The sequence below is a fragment of the Callorhinus ursinus genome, unplaced genomic scaffold (genome assembly GCF_003265705.2).
Source record: "Callorhinus ursinus isolate GAN/ISIS: 27379988/994484 unplaced genomic scaffold, GSC_fseal_2.0 scaffold24, whole genome shotgun sequence".
Lineage (NCBI taxonomy): Eukaryota > Metazoa > Chordata > Mammalia > Carnivora > Otariidae > Callorhinus > Callorhinus ursinus.
Genome location: NW_027397086.1, coordinates 16,492,545 through 16,508,528, shown reverse-complemented (window position 1 = coordinate 16,508,528; position 15,984 = coordinate 16,492,545). Strand labels below are relative to the sequence as shown.

Sequence of the window (15,984 nt, the reverse complement as noted above, 5' to 3'; positions counted from 1 at the left end):
CACACACACACACACACACACACGAAGGGAGGTGCAGTTCCACACACACACACACACACACACACACACACACGAAGGGAGGTGCAGTTCCTTGCCCAAAACCTCAGTGACTAGGCCGAGGTGGAACTTCAAGCCTCAGATTTCCTAACTCCTCAACCAGTGCTTTTCCTATTATTCGCACATACGCTGTGTCAAAAGAAATTCAAGTTAATTTGGTCTTGAGAAATAGTGAGAGGATTCTGGCTCCTCCCTTCCCTCCCTGTTATAATTAGATACCCTTGGGGTTGTCATCAAAGCAGGGCTGGGTGACCTGCTTCTTTGCCTGATCCCAGAGTGATCAGATTTCAAAGGGGGAGATACTGGTGCCTGGGCCACTGGGTTGGGCAGTGTCCCTCACTCACTCGTGTAATATAGATGACATGACTGAGGGGCAAGGCAGGCCCTCGGGTTCCTGGACCATAACCTGGGTTTGCGACACATTTGCTGTTTGTGCACGCTTTTAAGACCACAGATGAGTTTCTCAGCCCCCAGAATCCCAGTTTCTGCATCTGGGAAATGGGATGGAAATTGTCCTCCACAAGAATCAAATGAGGGCAGGTATTTGAAAATGCTTATTTGTTCATTTATTTTATTTTTTCGAAAATACTTTATTTATTTGAGACAGCATGAGAGCTGGGTGAGAGGCAGAGGGAGAAGCAGACTCCCCGCTGAGCAGGGAGCCCGATGTGGGACTCTGGGACCAAGCAGGACCCTGGGACCAAGACCTGAGCTGAAGGCAGACGCTTCACCGACTGAGCCACCCAGGCACCCCTATTTATTCATTCATTTATTTATTTTGAAAATGCGTTTTAGACTGGAAGCCCTACATGGGTGTTATTTTTTTACACATGGATTTTTCTAACTAGCACTGGCCACTAATTGTAAGTGCCCTGTTGGGAGATTATGTAAACTCGAAGTCACAGATGGGTGCCCACGAGGTGAGTTGGTCCCTTCGCTTGTTTCATTTTATATGCCAGCCGAAGGTTTAAAGGGTTAGGGATTTGTAGGCCTTGGGTGGGTCTGTACTTTCCCGGTCCAGTCAGTTCCCATGTTTCAATCACATATGTGACCTGCTGGGCGCTGAGCCTCTGTTTGTTTATCCAATAAATGGGAGAACTTGTATATCCCTGACGGGCTTCCTGCAAGCATCATGTGAGTTAACGGATTCAAAAGTGCTTCATAAACAGCGAAGAACTGGAGAAACATGTTGGTGACAACTCCTTTCTTTTCTTAAAAAGGAAAGGAGGGAGGCCGAGGTGAGGATGGTATTGAGTCCACAGAAAAATGGTAAAAATAATTTGGCTGACACAGCAGAAGGAGGCTTCATATATAAGCTAAAGAGAATAAATGGAGTCAGGTGTTGCTTGGCGCCCCAGCCAGCTATAGAAAACCTCGGAAAACCCACTTTCTAGTGAAGTGAGCTCTGTGTCAGGGATGGAGCTTCGATTCCCTGGGGCCAGCCCTAGTCCTGGGGGAATCGGGGGACCCAGGGGTGGGGGAGGAAACCCCCATGGGTGGAAATGAGTCCTGCAAAGTGGAGGAGGCCTGGGAGTGTCCCAGGGCAAGCCCCTGGCTGGTGGTTTGCTAGCATTCAAAGTCAGAGCTGTTTTGGTTAGCTCGCTGGATATGTTATTGTCTGAGACAGCAATGCCCCAGGGGCTAGCCATTCTATCACTCAGGTTTGAGCCTCCACCGGACAAATTCCCGCCAGCCCCAACATTTTTGTAGTGAATTAAGGATGGGAATTTTTATCAGGTGAAATTTTGCAGAGTTTGCGTTTTGCTTTATTTTGGGCTCAGAGTTTTGTGAGCTAAGTGGACATAGCCAAGGCACTTAGAATACCCAGAGAGAACAGATACATTTTTGGATGCTGGAGATTTTTTTTTTTTTAAATTTCATCAACTGGGAAAAATAACTAAAAATTTAAGTGTGTTTCTGTGGGTGTTTCTTGTAATGTATGCTGGAAAAGCAGAAAGTGAAACTGATCTGAAAGAAAACTGAAACTGGCCTGGAAGGAGGCCCCAGGGAAGGCTAACTTCCCTGGGGGGCTACTGGCAGGAATTGGAATTTGTTGTAAGGCTAGTCATCTTTTTGTTTTTTTTTTTAAAGATTTTATTTATTTATTTGAGAGAGAGAGAGAGAATGAGAGATAGAGAGCACGAGAGGGAAGAGGGTCAGAGGCAGAAGCAGACTCCCCACTGAGCGGGGAGCCCGATGCGGGACTCGATCCCGGGACTCCAGGATCATGACCTGAGCCGAAGGCAGTCGCTTAACCAACTGAGCCACCCAGGCGCCCAAGGCTAGTCATCTTTTTGGATCTGGGCAGTCTAGAGCTAAAAGGTTTGTAGAGATGCCTGTGCCATCCAGTGTGTATTGGTAACCACTGGCCGTGGCTTTCGAGCAGTTGAAGTGTGGCTCACTGGAAATGTAAAATCCACACTGGACTTTGAAGGCTTCGTAGGGAAAAAGATTGTAAAAGATTTCAGTAATAATTAAAAAAAATATTCATTACAAGTTAAAATGATAGCCTTTTATATATTGGGTTAAACAAAATAATTATTAAAATTAATTTTGCTTTTTTTTTTTTTTTTTTTAGAACAACGTGGCTACTAGGAAATTTGAAATTACCTATGTGGCTTGTATTATATTTCTGTTGGACAATGCTGGTCTAAAAATCCACTCCCCCCAGAGAGGGAGCGTGGCTTTCTCAGCGTCACACAGCAGCTTGCTTCTGAGAAGAAGGCTGATGTAGTGGTATAGGCATCAGCATAAGTAGGTGGTTAAATGGAGGGAACTTATGAGAGAGAGAGAGATTGGTAATTTAGGAAGAAAAAATTAAACTGTTTTCCACTTTGCTTATCCATTCCCCTAAACATTAATTAAACACTTTGGAAGAAAGTAAATCTAACAAGACAAGCAAAAACAAATCTAAAAGATTACCCCTGGCAATCTCTCCGCTTGCCAAAAAATTCCAGTCTATTTAGTCTTTGGGGTTTAACCAGGGTTTATGAATCAGAGTGTAGTTCAGGGCTGGTTTGGGCATAGAAACCTGGGTCACATTAGGGGCTATGGATTTAGGGTCCTGAGTGGCCACAGGCCATTCTCTGAGTGCTAAGTCATGTCTGCTCTATGCACAGATTTGGGAAGTGAAGCTTCTGGAAGACCCAGAGGGCACACTGCTGCAGAGGACAGAGCTGGCAGGGTGGGGAGGTCATTTAGCTCCCCTGATCTCCAGCCTGGTCTGAGTGGGCTCAGCTAGCCCCAGTGGGGTCGGGGGGTCCGGCGTCGGGGGTGGGCAGGGAGGGCAGTAAACGACAAAGCTAAACTTGAACACAGGTCTCAAACTTTGCAGCCTGGTTCTCTTGCTGTTAGTGTTTTGAAAGGAGTTTGAGCCACGTGTTGGAAATTCCACCTTACAAACTTCTTTTGCTCAGGATCTGTTTCTATCGAAAGGCTGAGTTGAGCATTCTTATTTATCTCACTTGATTTTTGCAAAATAGAATTTTTCTGCCTTGAAGTACAGTAATCATTGCACATTTGCCAAGTGCTTCTTATATGCCAGGTGCTGGACCTATCATTTAACATCTATTATCTCAGTTAATACAAGCACCCTGGAGAGTAAGGGTATGTATGTATGTATGTATGTATGTATTTATAATATGAGGGGGTTGAGAATCAGGGGTGAGAGGGTACACATCTGGTAAGGGTGGTTGGCTTCAAATTCAGATGATTGCCAGAGACGAGGCTCACAATAGCCCTTTGAGCTGCAGAGTCTTACCATTCACCCTTACAGTTGAGGAAGTTACTTGACCAAGTTGTGGCGTTGGTGATTGGCTAGGTCTTGAACCCAGCTCCTTCGGATGCCCTTCCCTTCGCTGTGGGGCTGAACTGGACCCTGGTGTCTCAGGAACCTGCCCTCCCCATTCCATGGGCCTGGATCTGGGCCTCCCAGGCCCCCATTCCCGAGCTCCATGCGCTCCTTGTTGGGCCAGTGGCTTGTGTGTTTCATGCGCACAGTGCCTTTAATACTGCGTTTGAAAACAGTTGCAGAAGGTTTGCTGTAATTAATTACATTTGACATACTTGGAACCAGGGCCTCCTGGATTCAGAATGCAAATTTATGCCCAGACAGATGTAAGGTATGCTTGGAGCCAAGAGCTCTGGCACGTCCTAGCCAGGGCCTGCGGTAATGCTGGCTGTCCTGATGGGACTCCTGTCACTGGCAGTAAGCAGTGGAGGCAGGACTCAAACTCAGGGATACCTGGAGCCCACAGGCTGTTGGAGGAGAAATAACTCTGGGCTTCAGGGTGGGAATCATAGTCTCTAGTCTGAGCCCTGCTTCTAACTCATCCGGAGTCTGGGCTAATTTCTTTCTCTCTTTGAGCCTCAGTTTCCCCTCTTATGCAGTCAGAGCTTGAACTAGTTGCTCAGAAAGCATGTTCTGTTAGTTTGTTCAGGGGCAGGAGGGCAGTTAATCCAAGTCAGAGCTTGGAGGGCTGGCTTTTGGAAGTATAAATAGCAGAAATGAGAAAGGCTTGGAATAGGAAGGTAAGCAGGAGGCTATTGGAACAGACAAGAGAAGTGTGCCACACCTAAAATTGAGCATAAGATGTTACTGATTTCGAGGGCTCCCAATAGAGAGGTCGTGCATTCAGCCTCAGACTCCTCTTACCATCTTTATTAGATACTTAAGCTGTGTAACAAGTCACCTCAAAACTTAGTGGCTTAACACAACACTACTTAATTGTCTCCCATGGTTTCTGTGGGTCAGGAATTTGCGAGTAGCTCAGTTTGTTGGTCTGGTTTAGGGTCTCTCTGTGATTGTGGTCATGCAGTGGCCAGCGTCATCTTAAAGTCATCTTCACTCTCATGTCTAGTGCCAGGGTTTGAAAGACTTGAACACTTGGAGTTCCTTGGGCATCTGTCCATCCGTCCATCCCTCCGTCCGTCCATCCATCCATCCATCTCATGGGGTCTTTCAGCATGGAGGCTTCATACGTGGCCTGACTTTTGTATGGTAACTTGAGTCTCCCAAGGCACATGTCCCAGCAGAGATAGAGCCAAGCAGACCCAGTGTCTCCTTTTATGATTTAGTGTCAGAAGTCATGTAGCATAACTTCTACCTCAATCTACGGGTTGAGGCAGTTATAGAAATATGCTCCATTTCGAGAGGAGAGACATAAGCCCCACCTCTCTATGGAGTTGCAGCAACATCACATTGAACATGTAGGAGGGGATGTATATTGGTGTGGTCATCTTTGGAAAATACAAGCTTCCATACTGTCTGTCTACCCATCAGTCCCGCTGTCTAGCTATTCATCTCTCCATCCTTCTCTACCCACCCACCCGTTCACCTGTATAATCTTTCTGTCCTTCAGATGTTTGTCCTTCTTATGACTATCTGTTCATCCATCCATCTACCCCATTCAAATCACCTGACACATTTTGAATACCTAATATGGGCCAGATACAACTAGGGTGCTTTCACTGATGAGCTCAAACGGGAGAATGAAGCTAATAATTATTGAGAACTTACTCAGTATTAGTTTCTTTGTTCCCCAAATAACTCCATGACATAGAATTTCATCATGTCTGTTTTACAGGTGAGGAAACGGCACAGCGAAGCCAAGTAACTTGCCCAGGGTGATTCAGGTAACTAGTGCCAGAGGCAGAATTTGAACTCAGGACTTAGCAGTTCACACGGTCCTGGGCTGACTCCATTCTGGTTTGTTTTAAGTGTGACGTGGCTGTCCAAGAGCTGATTCTTGCTTTTATTTTTCTTCCAAGTGAAAATAGGTTCTTTCCCCCCCCCGATTATAAAAATAATACATTCATTACAAGAACTTTAAAGCAGTACAGAAAAAATATGATTGTTCTTTAAAAAAAAAATCACCCCAAATCGTACCACCCAGAGACAACCACTGTTCACATTTGGTCAACATTATTTAAGTCATCTCTCTGCATATTTAAACATGTATGATTACAGTTTTATTCAAATGGGATTATATTCTACGTGCTGTTCAGCGTCTGCTTTCTTTTTTCTTTTTAAACTCCTGGATATCTTTCTGCATCAGTAAATAGAGATCTTCATTATTATTTTATTGACTACATTGTATTTCTACTGTATATATGTCCCTGAACTCGGTGCCCTATTGGATTTTGGTTATTTCTAATCTCTTTACGTGCAGGGTTTCTTGCTTGTATGGTGATCTCTTTTATCATCAGTCTCTAAGAGGCCGATTGCTAAATCATATCATATTCGCATCCTGCAGGTGATAACAATTTACCGTTCTCCGAAGAGATTGGGAGTGCTCATTCTATACATCCAATACAAGTGGCCATCACCTTGTATTGCCACTGTTTTTAATCGTTGAGGTCTTGATGGACAAACTAATGAGGTTGAACATTGCTTGGTATGCTTATTAGCTACTTGCATTTCTAATTTTGTGAATTGCCTGTTCAAGCATTTTGCCTATTTTTCTCTTGGGGTGTTTAACCCTTCCTTAATTTTTTTTGTAAAGCTCATTGGATTTTAGAGATACTGACTCTTTGCTATTCAGATTCCAAGTATTTCTTGTCCTAGACTTTTTTTTTTTAAGTGCTGTTTAGAAGTGGTTGAATAAAATGTTTACTTTTTAAAAAATTAATTTGACACAGAGAGAGACAGAGAGCGTGTGCATGCCTGTACAAGCAGGGGGAGTAGCAGAGGGAGAGGGGGAAAAGCAGGCTCCGTGCTGAACAGAGAGCCTGATGCGGGGCTTGATCCCGGGACCCTGGGATTATGACCTGAGCTGAAGGCAGACACTGAGCCACCCACGTGCCCCTAAAATGTTTACTTTTAAAATGCTTCCATTTTTGTGTTTTGGATTCTGACTATATTTTTTTTGGTGTCACAGTTGAAAAGACTTTCCCACATTAAGAATTTATTTATTTATTTATTTATTTAAAGATTTTATTTATTTATTTGACAGAGAGAGACACAGCGAGAGAGGGAACACAAACAGGGGGAGTGGCAGAGGGAGAAGCAGGCTCCCCGCAGAGCAGGGAGCCCGATGCGGGACTCGATCCCAGGATCTTGGGATCATGACCTGAGCCGAAGGCAGTCGCTTAACGGACTGAGGCACCCAGGTGCCCCACATTAAGAATTTATAGCAAAAAGGCAGCCTACAAAGTGGAAGAAAATATTTGCAAATCATATATCTGAGAAAGGGTTAGTTTCCAGCGTATATAAAGACTCCCCTACAATTCGACAACAAAAAACCAAATAACCTGATTTTTAAAAAAAATGGGCAGAGGACTTGAACATTTTCCCAGAGAAGATAATACAGATGGCCAACAGGCATATGGAAATATACTCAACATTACTGATCATTTGAGAAATGCAGTTTAAAACCACAATGAGATATCACCTCACACCCATTAGGATGGTCACTGTAAAAAGAAGAAAAAAAAACCTAAGGGTTGGTGTGGAAAATTTGGAACCCTGTGTACTGTTGGTGCAGCTGCGATGGAAAACAGTATGGTGGTTTCTCAAAAAATTAAAAATGGAATTATCATATGATCTGGCAACCCTGCTTCTGGGTATCTATCCAAAAGAATTCAAAGCAGGATCTCAAAGAGGTAATTATACACCTATGTTGATTGCAGTGGTATTTACAGTAGCCAAGAGGAGGAAGTAATCCATATATTCATTGATGGATGAGTGAATAAGCAAAATGTGGTCTGTACGTAAAATGGAATATTACTCAACCTTAAAAAAGGAAATCCTGTCACATGATAAAATACGGATAAACCTTGAAGACACCGTGCTAAGTGAAGTCAGCCAATCACAAGAAGACAAATACTGTGTGATTCTACTCAAATGAGATCTCTAAAGTAGTCAGAACTCATAGAAACAGAAAGTAGAATCGTGGTTTCCAGGGGAAGGGGGAAATGGGGAGTTGTTGTTCAGTGGGTATAGTTTCACTTTTACAAGATGAAAAAGTTTAGAGATCTGTTGCACAACTCTGTGAATATACTTAGCACCCCTGAAATGTACACTTAAAAATAGCTAAGGTGGGGGAAGAAAACCAGAGTTGAACATTTGTGTTACCTCACCAATCCGTTCGTTTTCTAGGAATGTACACAGAAGAAGTAGCTGCGTCTGTATACCATTTGAGATGTACATGAGTGCTCGTAATTGTTTATAAGATTCAATACCTGGAAACAAAAGAAGTTAAAAAACATTCATCCTTATTTCTTCTATTATTTTATACAGCTAGTTTTCTTACATTTACATTGTTTATCTATTTGGAATATATTTGCTTTAGAGGAGGGGCGTAAAGATCAGACTCTTCCCCCCCCCCAAACAGCTAGCTTCTTACTCTAACACCAGTAACTGAATAATTCATCTTTTCCTCCTGGATTTGAAATGTCATCTTTACCTTATATTAAATTTACATGTACTTGGGTCTTTTTCTGGACTCTGATGTTCCCTGGGTGTACAGGTATAACACTGTTTTTTTTTTTTTTTTAAGATTTTATTTATTTATCTGACAGAGCAAGAGAGCACAAGCAGGGGGAGCAGCAGAGGGAGAGGGAGAAGCAGACTCCCCACTGAGCAGGGAGCCTGACGCAGGCGGGGCTCGATCCCAGGACTCTGGGATCATGAGCTGAGCCGAAGGCAGACGCTTAACGACTGAGCCACCCAGGCGCCCCGAAAACACTGTTTTAATTTGGCCACTTTTAGATAAACTTGAGCACGAGAATCCTATCTTCAGAACTGACCTATAAAGTCGCATGTACGTTGCCATGTGTGTTACTAGGTTGGGGCTGCTTCCTGCCGGGCTTTTTCACGGGGCAGACTCTCTTCGTTATTCAGACTGGCCTCAGTGCTACTGTAGATATAGAAACCGAAGTTCCGTGAGGTGAGATAACTTGCTGTAGGTAGTAGCTAATGGTGCTCTCGTTCACCACGTCTGGGAAGTGGCAGAGCAGAGACTGGAGCCTGAGTCCGACTTCTGAGTCTGTGGAGTTCCTTTAAGAACATGCTGGCTCTCTTGGATGCCCAGGTCTCTCTCCCTGGGGACCATACATGCTCTGGCACAGAGGGGTGGTAATATATGCTTTTGCTAAAGTGCATGGGAAACAGTCGTCATGGCTTACTCAAAACATATTCCTGAATGGATTACTCCCTGGTTGCAGTTAGAGATATGCTAATATTTGTTTTAATCAGTTAATTTTTAAATAATTAAAGTAACCTAATGTTACAGAGAAATCAGAAAATAAGGAAATGAAAAGACTATGTTAAATAAATCCCAACCCTCTTATAGTCACTATTAAAATTTCGGTGTATTTCCGTCTAGTTATTTTATAAGCATATTTTTATTTATTTGAATCACAAATGTGTTAGTTTTGCCTCCTGCCTTTTCCTTCCCCCATCTTTACTTTGTCTTCCTAATTGTCATTTTTAAAGACTGCATACTATTCACAGAAAAGAATGAACATGGTTTATTTAACCCATACTCTATTGTTGCACATTTAGATTGGGTCTGATTTTTCTCTTATAAAGTTCCACTGTAATGAACAATTTCATAAATAAGATACTCTGATATTTTAAAGCCATCTCCTTTAGATATATTCCTGAAGATAGATTACTGGATCAAGGGTAGTTATTACTTTGACATATTTCCGTATATCCTGCCCCTTTTGGATCAATAATTGGTAGTAGGCTTTGGGAAACTCTGTTGATGTGGAAAAGAAATATAGTAAACTTTTTTTTTTAAGATTTTATTTATTTATTTGACAGAGACACAGTGAGAGAGGGAACACAGGCAGGGGGAGTGGGAGAGGGAAAAGCAGGCTTCCCACTGAGCAGGGAGCCCGATGCGGGGCTCGATCCCAGGACCCTGGGAACATGACCTGAGCCGAAGGCAGATGCTTAATGACTGAGCCACCCAGGTGCCCCAAAACTACTATATTTCTATATATTATTTTTCCGTTATGAAATTGTTCATTACAGTGGAACTTTATAAGAGAAAAATTAGACCCAATCTAAATGTGCAACGTTTACTAAAAAATGTTTCACTGATTTTATTATTATGAGAGGGGTTCGTGTTCAATGAGGGAAACGTAGAATATATATGCACAAAAGAAAAGACTTTATAATTGCACACCCCTTCAAGATGAGCTCTGTTAATTTCATGTCTGTTCTTACATTATTTACTTATACGAGTATTAATTTTTCAGTAAATTATTTTTAATCTCATTTTACTAGCCAGAATTCTCTAATAACTAGTTATTCCGCATTTATGCTGGAACCATTTTTGGATGGTGATCCTTCTTCCTCTTTTAAGATCTTAAATACCTTTTGAATTTGTTTAGCCATTAAATATTTGTCCTTATTATGGGTGACGACCCTTGATAGGTGCCAAGGTGATAAATCAATATGGATTCTGTTCACAGCCATATATAATGTGCTATAGAAAGTGTTCAGTGTTCTAAGACTGGTTGCTGAGGGTGTTTAGTGGAGGGAAAGATGAATCCTGGTAAAGAGAATCCAGGGCAACTTCCTGGAGGAAGTGGTATTTGAGTGTGGCTTTGAAGGACAGATAGGATTTGAAGGTCTGAAGATGGGTCTGTGGGAGGAAAGGGAGGGAACAGAGCATTCTGGGCCAGTGAAATAATATGAATCATTAAAGAAAGATGAACTTTGGTGATTTTTTTAGCGTTGCGTATTTATTACTATAAATCTAATTCTTTCAAAGCTGGTGAGTCATAAAATTCTGCCCAAATGTGATTATCCTTTATGTGGGCCCACCAGAATGTTCAGTTAATCAGGACTCTTGTCTCTGAGGGGGTGGGGTGCAAGATGGGGGGGCGGTTTAGAGGGGGAAAGATAGCAGGTAGAAGAAGTTAGGGGAAGAAAGCCACTCTTTGGTAATCTGGCCTCAGGTCAGAACAGTGTTCTCACTCTGCAAAGTGCTTTTGCAGATGCGGTCTCACTCCTGCCTCCTGGTATCCAGACAGAACTGACCTCTGCAGGGCCTGTGCCCTGCTGGGCAGGAGCAGTTCATACTTTCATGACTGACCCACTAGAAGAAATGCATTTTATATCACCATCTTATACCCGTGGACTCATCTAAGTACAGCAAAAGCAGGCAACTGATATTTACACTTAGCCACTTGCGATGCATTCTGATACTTTTTAATTCTCTCTTTTATTAAAAAAATGCTGGCTGTGACTCATTAAATTGATTTCAAGACCCAACAATGGATCTTCCAGGTTTTCCTGCCAGGACCTCCCAGGTGTCCCGAGCAGGTGGAACCTAGAGCCCCTTTACCCCTCCTGTCTAGCAGGTCAGGAACAGATCAGAAATGTCCTGCTTGCCTGGCTTCCCCATCCTCAGGATGAATACTGATCTTTGTAACTTCCCATTTAAGATGTGAGTGCATGAAGCAGCAGCTGGGGAGCTCCTGGATGGGCAAACTGAACTTGGGGATGGGCTTAGAGCAGCTTCTCACAAGTGACTAGACGTCTCAGGGGTTTCCAAGGAGTCCCAGGGAAGAAAACCATTAGTGGAGATGATCTTGGAGAGGCATAGGGTTATGGTCTTTTTTTTCTTTTTTGCATATACTAAGTTTTCTTCATGGAACATGAACCTCTTTCATAATAACAAAGTGACTAAAAAAAAAAAACCCGAAAACCAAAAAACCACTTTTTAAAGAGTTTACTATATTTTCCAAATCAATAGAAGTTCCCAGATCTTACTACCGGTAATCTCTCTTAGGGATTATATCCAAAGGAGAGGATTTTAAAATACCAAAGTATTTTATATACGAAGATGTTCTTTACAGTGTAGTTTTACCAAAGCCCAGTACGAGGTCTGGCAGGAATGTGTGGGGTGGGTCTGAGCGCTGTGGCGCACGATGACCCCAGGAAAAACAGTCATTATTAGATTGCTGCTCTGAGACGCAGTGCAGCCAAGTGGCTAAGGTTGGTCCCCTTTGTAGCCAGACTTCCCGGATGCAAAACCCACAGGTTGCATGACTCTGGGAAAATTACTCAGCCTCTCTCTGCATCAGAATGGGTTAATAGTAAAAGCACTAGCTCCACGCTTGACACATGGTAAGTCCTATGTAAGGGTTAACTGGCCAGTTCCAGCTGAATGCTTTTTTTTTCCCCCCCTTGCACAGAACGTGGAAACTGTGTAGGCTCGCTAGTCCTATGTCTGAGTCCGTTTGGGGTACAGGAGGACAGAGAAGGCGGAAGGACTAGGGCTGGATGCAAGAGGCCTCGTGTTGACGGTTCTGCCCCTTAAGCAGGCCTGGGCTGAGTTTGGGGTGTCATTTTCCCTAATGGAAACACTGTTGTTAGAATATGAGATAAAGAGCTATTTCTACTCCGCCTTGCAAAATTGTCATGAGGATAAAAATTCATTTACCCATAAAAATGAAGGGATCGGACTTCAGAGATGATGGAGGGGTTTCCTTACGAATTCCAGCTATGGTCGGTTCTTGATTCCATGGATAGGCCATAGTGGGGAAGGTGCTGAGATTGATTAGTGATGTCTGCCACTGGGAAGGCAATTGGTGGTGGTCCTGCTCCCATTTGCTGCTTCTGAGCTGGATGGCTTTGTGGGTCCCACTTTATCCATGGCTGGGTGGTTTGAAGGGTTATAAAGGATTGAGGGATTGGCTGTCCAGTCCTGCCACCAGGAGATGGGTGGGTCTGACTAAGTCCATATTTTCTAAATGTGTATATGAAGATACCTTAAAGCTCCAGTAACTAAATGAAGGTGGACCTGGCATAGTTTTAAACAGGCAGATAGATTTTAATAGATTACAGTCCAGAAACAGACGCAACAGACGCAGCTATGTATTAACTTCAGTTCCGGTACCACCCTGTTTTGGTAAATTTTGCTTTTAAAATACTATAATATTTGGTAAACATTTCTCCCCATTATTCTGTTTTCAAAACTTTTGTTAGTCTCACACATATTCTACCAGAAGAACACTTGAATCAATTTTGAAGGTAAAAATTGTGTTGTGATGGTAAATTGTATTAAATGTATGCGTTGAATTGAATTAGGAAAGACATTCTCAGAATATATACGTTTTTCTGCGCAGTGAGGTGGTCTGTCTCTTTCTTCATTCCCATGTTCCCATATATGATCCACAGTAAAGTTTTCCACATAAGTTTTGGACATTTATTTCAAAATATATTCCTGAGCATTTGATATTTTTGTCTGTAAGTGGGATAATTTCCCTTATTGTGTATTTTGCCTAATTAATTCAGGTACATAGAAAAGCTACTGTTTTTTATGCGGTTGTTTTGTTAGTGGATAACTTATTGTCTTCTTAATTCCGGTGGTTTCTTGAGGCTTTTTAGATAGATGGTAATATAAGCAGATAATACTCATTTTTCTTTTATAGCCATTGTCCTTTTTTTTTTTTTCCCTCGTAGGTTGGCTGGGCCTTCTGGGCAGTTTTAATAATAGGGATAACAAGTATTCTTGTATTGTCTTATTTCTTCTTTTAGTGGGAAGGATTCTAACATTTTCTAATTAAGTAAAAAGTTTTATTTTGGTTTCTGATACATATTCTTCATCACTAAGCATCTTCTGAATTGCTCAGTTCTTTTTTTTAAATTTTTTTAAAAGATTTTGTTTATTCATAAGAGACAGAGAGAGGGAGGCTGAGGGAGAAGCAGGCTCCCCGCTGAGCAGGGAGCCGGATGCGGGACTTGATCCCAGGACCCTGGGATCATGACCTGAGCCGAAGGGCTGACGCTTAACCATCTGAGCCACCCAGGTGCCCTTTTTTTTTTTTTTTTTTTTTTTTTTAAAGATGGAGATGAGTGGTATGATTTAGGAGTGATTTTCACTTTTCTGTGTTTGAATTTTCCTTCTGCAAAGGATTGTGAATCATCCCCTCCCCCACTGTAAAACTATTTAATAAGAGAGGGGAAAAGGATGATGAATTTTAAACAAATACCTTTTCATTATGTACCCAGATGGCCATATGGTTTTCTTTCTTTGATCTGTTGATGTGATGAATTGTATTAATAGATTTCCTAATACTAAACCATCCTGGAAGGAACCCATTTTGGTCATGGTGTTTCATTATTTTAATACACCTCAGATCCATTTTGCAGTGTTTTGTGTCTATATTCCTTAATGAGATTGTCCTGCAGTTTTATTTTTAGTGTGCTGTTTTTTGCCATTTTTAAAATGGGGATTATGCTAGTACAGTGGGTTATAAATTGGGAAGTGATCTGGAACAAGGTGGATAACATTGTAAAATGTGTACCTATTGGTAGTGGCTGCAGAGATTGCTGTGTTGAGAAGGATTCTGAGGTCCTGTCATGTGTAAACAATTTAGTGTTTTGTACAAGTGTAGGAAATGAGAGTTTAAGCATGCATGCCAGATGTTTATTTATAGTCCCTGCCAGGAATGATTTATACTGCATGGGAATTATCTATCTTTTGAAAGTTTAAAAGGACTCGCCTTTAAAAGTATCTTGTTATGCTTTTGGAGATGATGATTTTCCACTGTAATCCTTTCTTCAGTTATTTTTTGGCTTTTGCTCTTGTTGAAAATAGTTTTGGTCACTTATATTTTCTTAGAAACTTATCAAGAATTTGAACCTAATTTGCATAGAATAGAACTTAAAAAAACATGTCCTCTGGTTATATTTTCTAGTCTTGATTTTCTTGTAATTGTATTCTTTTCTTTATTTTTTGGTTGAATACTAATATCCAGGCCTTATTATTTTTGTATCCACCTCTTAACACTTTGAAGTTATTTGTCAATTTTGACTACTTAAAACATTTCCACATTGTTATGTTTATGCCTTCTTCCTTCTTTAGATAGATTTAAAAAAAATTTTTTTTTAAATTTAAAAAATTGAATCCTTAGCTCTTTAATTTTCTCTGTTTAGTGGTAAAAGTGTTTAATCAATGAATTTTCCTCTGAGTACATTTTTGGTCACATCCCATAAACCTACTGTGAAGTGTTGTAACTCTTTTCTCTCCTAAATATTCCATAGTTTTAGTTTGGATGTTCTCTTTAGTCTAAAGGTTATTTAAAAATATAATTTAAATTTCTGTGATTCCCTTTTTTTTACATTAGTATTTATATTTATTCACTTTTAGTTTATTGTGAGAGAATGTTGCCAATAATAGTTTTGTTCTTGGTGATTCATAGAAAGTTTTGGATTCCTTTTTTAAAATATTTGTGTAAAAAAATGTTTGTGTAAATGTTTCATTTGCTTGCAACATAAGCTATTTCCCCTTTTGGGGTTTATTGTTTGCTATGTATATGTATATTTCTCAATTCCGTATATCATCGGCATTAATCACATGTTTTAGATTCCCTGTAGGGCCCTAATAATACTGTTTTTCCATTTATTATTTCAAGGATTTGAGAATCTGTTAATGTCTTCCAATAATGTGTCTTTTGGTTTTACCACTGGCTCTTTTAGTTTACTTTATATATTTTATTGCTAGGTTATTTAACAGAACTATATACCTGCCTGCTAGCATTTTATTATGGGTTGTCCTCCTAAGCTGTAAAAATAGGTCCTCCTTGACCTGTTATATACTTTCTGCTTTCAGTTGTAGTTTTCCTAATTTTTGTAAAGCATTTCCTGATTTCACCTTTAATTCGAGTGATTTTTATAAAGCACTTTCTGCTTTCTGTTGTTGGAATTTACCTGGTATAATTCTACATTTAATTTTTTATTTTACTTTTCACTTTTAACCTTTCTGTGCCCTTTAAAAAAAAATCACTGTCTTTCAGGTAGCATGTAGTTTTATATTTAAAAACTCAGTCTGAGTGTCTGTGTCTTTTAATATGAAGCTTACCCCCAGTTATATTTATTATAATACCTAATGTAGTTTTTTTTCACTTCTTTCATCTAATTATAGTTTTTTCTAAGTACTTATGTAACTAAGAAGGTATTTT

The 15,984-nt window shown here is 40.9% G+C and overlaps 1 protein-coding gene across 5 annotated transcripts in view; it reads left to right on the top strand.

Annotated features, from left to right (window-relative positions):
• Positions 1–15,984, top strand: part of ZNF618 (zinc finger protein 618) — a 177,777-nt gene that overhangs the window by 8,640 nt on the left and 153,153 nt on the right. The gene's annotated exons all lie outside the window — the stretch shown is intronic.